The sequence below is a fragment of the Panthera uncia genome, chromosome X (genome assembly GCF_023721935.1).
Source record: "Panthera uncia isolate 11264 chromosome X, Puncia_PCG_1.0, whole genome shotgun sequence".
Lineage (NCBI taxonomy): Eukaryota > Metazoa > Chordata > Mammalia > Carnivora > Felidae > Panthera > Panthera uncia.
The window spans coordinates 65,578,931-65,583,141 of NC_064817.1; the positions used below are offsets into that span (position 1 = coordinate 65,578,931).

General features: G+C 39.0%; 1 pseudogene; it reads left to right on the forward strand.

Annotated features, from left to right (window-relative positions):
* The first annotated feature begins 591 nt into the window (after positions 1-591).
* LOC125931794 (nuclear pore complex protein Nup50-like) lies at positions 592-1,953 on the forward strand (annotated as a pseudogene).
* The last annotated feature ends 2,258 nt before the right edge of the window (positions 1,954-4,211 follow it).

A 4,211-nucleotide genomic window follows, 5' to 3' on the forward strand; every position in this document is an offset into this window, starting at 1 on the left:
GGTGGCTCAGTCGGTTAAGCGGCCGACCTCGGCTCAGGTCATGATCTCACAGTCTGTGAGTTTGAGCCCCGCGTCGGGCTCTGTGCTGACAGCTCGGAGCCTGGAGCCTCAGATTCTGTGTCTCCCTCTCTCTGACCCTCCCCTGTTCATGCTCTGTCTCTCTCCGGCTCAAAAATAAATAAACGTTAAAAAAAAATGTAAATAAACCCTGTAATGAAAAGACATAAAGTTGTTGAATGGATGAGAAAACAAGATCTAACTATAAACTGTCTAGAAGAGCCAAATTTCAGATTTAAGAACACACACAGGCACGTTCCCCCAGCAGTTTCTGGCTGAGCAGACATCTCTTCCTCACTGTAGAACATAGAGAGACGAGGCCCCTGGAGGACATGGTGTTTGAGACCCAGGGCTTGGTGACCACCAAGTCCATTGAGAATCCTCAGTGCACCAGAAATGACTACCCACACTGCAACAGCTTCAGATCCCAGGCCATTCGCTGCAAACTCGCACCTGCTTGCTGTCGCGCACCAGGCTTTCGCGGCTCCCACACCCCAGCTAGTGCCGCGGTGGCTGTCCTGGGGGTTTGAAATAATGGACAAAAGAAATGCTTAGAAGGAATTGACAGATAGGAATTGGGATCAAGAAACGAAGCAGGAAGAGGTGGGAACATTCTCAGCGGCCACTGAGGAAGTCTTGAAGATTAGAGCCATAAAGAAAGCAAAGCATAGAAATGTTGGATTTGAATCTGATAGTGGCGAAGCCTTTAAAGGTTTTAAGGGTTTGTTTGTACCTTCTGGAGGAGGAAGGTTGTCTGGATTTGGTAATGGTGCTGGAGAGAAGCCTCTGGAAGGACTGTCTACTGGTAGCAGCTCTTCTCTCAGTGCTGCAAGGGCAGCAACTGAGACCAAGGCAGCCTTTGGATTTGTTGTTGCAAATGGCTCTATCTCCTTGGTCGACAGTCAGCAGGCCTCCTCCTCTGGCCTTAGCTGTAGTACAGCCTGCCACAGGAATGCCTATCACAAGCAGTTGGCTGCCTTAAACTGTTCTGTTCAGGATTGAATAGCGAAGCACGTGAATACAAACTCACTCTATGATCTGACGCCTATCTCTAAAGACTATGAGAAGTATTCAGCAGGTGTTGAACAACAACATAGGAGTAGTGGCAACAGGAATTCTGAAAGTGAAACTAACAAAATGTCAGTTGCAAGACAGACACCTTCCCTATTTGGGACAACAAAATTATAGCAAGAGTCAACATCTTTGTTTCACGGCAACAAAACTGAGGATACATCTTAAAAGAAGATTGAGAGGGTTTCTGTAAATAAAATGGACCCATCAGTAAAAGCAACAATTGCCTCATTTAATTTTGGCAAGAAAATGTATAGTTCTGTCTTGGGCTCATTAAACTTTAGCCCCCTGACTGGATTTTCATTTTCTTCTGGAAACTCCAGTTTATTTGGCAAAGATATTACCCATAATAAAACACCTTTTTCACCATTTTCCACAAAAACATCTGAGATACAAGCTGAAGGTGGCAGTAAGGAATGCAAAGGCAGAGATGAAGAAGTGAATGATGAGCTGCCCAAAGTACTAGTTACTGAAGTAAAAGAAGATGCTTTTTACTCCAAAAATTGTAAACTGTTTTATAGGAAAGACAATGAATTTAAAGAGAAAAGTGTGCATATTTTCCATTTAAAACCTATAACAAATCAGAAAATACATCTTTTAGTGTGGGCAGACACCGATTTAGGCAACATATTGCTGATTGTTCTGATTCCACCCAAGATGCCATGTACCTGAACAGGGAAAAACAACATACTTATTGTACGTGCTCCAAATCCACCCACAGATAAGAAGAATGCTACCATTCCTGTTACCATGTTAATTTGGGTAGAAATAAGTGAGGTTGCAGAAAAGTTACAAAAAATTTTACTGGAGAAAAAGTATGCCTGAATACACTTCGACTGAGGAACTGTTGCCAAGTTTCTGCTCCCACATGGCCCCCTAAATTTGTCAGTGTTTCTTCTCTTCTTACTTTGACATTCAAAGAACTTGTAGATAACTTAAAACTTTTGTGAGGAAGATTAATATGGCCAATAAAACCTTTAAATGTTAAGTGTCAAGAAACTGTATTCTCCCTTGTTAAGAACTGTCTAATGTGTAAAATACATTTGAACAAATTTTGGGGGAAGATTTTTAATGTTTGTTTATTAAACTGGCCACAAGTAATTTCTTAATAGTCTGAAATCAGGGTAAGGATTAGACTTCCAAAGGCTGTTCTGATCCATGGGTTTTGGGGTCTGCTGTCACTGCTGGCAAGGCTTTCCAACAGGCTCTGTGTCCAGAAGGAAACTTTCCTGTAGACTTCTGTCTGGTGGGCTTGACTGATTTGGGAGAACAACACTCATTCCAAATGTATAATGTTACCACACTGTAATAGAAATATTTTTCCTTTGCTTTACTTTATTGTTATTTTAAAGCTGAACCCTGACTACAGAATGTTCCCCCTCAGCATTAGAGTCTTTCCTTTTTATCTGCAGACATTGGGTTTTAACCCTGTAAGCTGCTTTACCTGATTCCAGAACTGCTTTTTTATTTTAAAGGAAACAAGTAGCTTGTTATTTGGCTTTGTAGATTTGGTTTTTTAGTTTCATTTATGAGGTGCTATAATTGTATTCCCCTACAGACAAACATAATAGAGGGGAATTGCCCAGAATGGAGTTTAAAAGCACAAATTTGGTAGCTTATAGTTTATTGACACAGACAACAAATCCTTGTAAAAAAAGAAAGTTAAGTAAAAGGTATACTGTAGTATGAAAGAGAGAATATATCTTAGTTATTTGTACCATGATGAACCCTATGGATCTAACAGCTACCTATTACTTAAAGTCCTAGGAACTTTTATTACACACGAGCCAACTGAATTAACCAGGAAACATGCAAAAAGCTAGTGGAATTAAAATTGCATGTGTAAGTGTTGCCTTTAATTTCAGACAGAAATATATTCTACATTGGATATTTGAAATTTGCATTTAATTTTTCAAGAGTAAGTTTTTCAGTATGTCCATTTGGAAGGGAGCCATGGTTATGCACAAGAATATCCATGTCACTTCTCCATAGCTGACCTAGTATGCATTGAAGACTTGGGCACATGAATTAGATGCAGATTTTAATGTTTAAATATCCACTTTCATTCCTTATTAACCATTTAATGTTGGTACCAGATGATATTGTTCAAAATCTCATGGTGGTACCAGATGATTTTGTTTAAAGACTCATGGTCCATGTCTGAAGTCTCACACTTATATATGTGTGTCTTAGAAAAGAATAGTCAAAATAATTATAGATATTAAGTTACTTTTTAAATGAGGCTATAATTTTTAAATATAAAGAGGGTGGGGAAACAATTTGATGATAAAATATGTTAACTCAAATACTTGAGGTATGGTAGTTGGCCTAATATTTATCATAAGATTATTGTACTACTTAGTTTTCTGTTTCCAGTGAGGGAATTTGGTCCAGTATGTTGTTCTGGATTAATACACAGAGAGAGGTGTGCTTACATTTTTATGGCATGTGGTCAAACTCTTACATTGGGAGAGCTAGGGAGGGAGTGGCAACTACTTTAGCATTTTCTTTTTAGAGTTGAGAATATTTGTGAGTTTTTGTTATAGGTGATTTATAGTAAGCAGATGGTCAATACTGTTACAGCAAAAGTGGCTCTGTTTCTTCACTTTAGGTTTATCCATCTGTTAGAAGGAAGAGGAAATACAGGGTACAATGTTTAGTCAAGTGTGTCCCACCTTAGCCACATGTCCTCCCAGGGTCCCCAGGAGCTGGTACATATCTCAGGCACCTTCCGAAACACCACAGTGACTGTAGCCTTTCATGTCCAGTGGGATGTTTGCCAAAAATGGCCTGAAAACATCAAAATTGAGTCATCTCCAAACCCCTTGAAAAAATAGTTTATATCTTTGTAAATTAGTGGATATGTGTGGCTTTCTCTTTCCCTAACATTCCCAGCAAATTGTTGCTGTTAAACTTCACTGTTAAAGTGACAATTACAGGGACAAATGTGATGCATGTGGCCTAAATTACAATGTGATATTTCCTTCATGTCACTTCTGCTTTAAGAACTAGGTGATCCTTGCTTTAATTATAGATTAATACATATGTGTGGATTTTACTGTTAAATCTAAATACTTGTATGT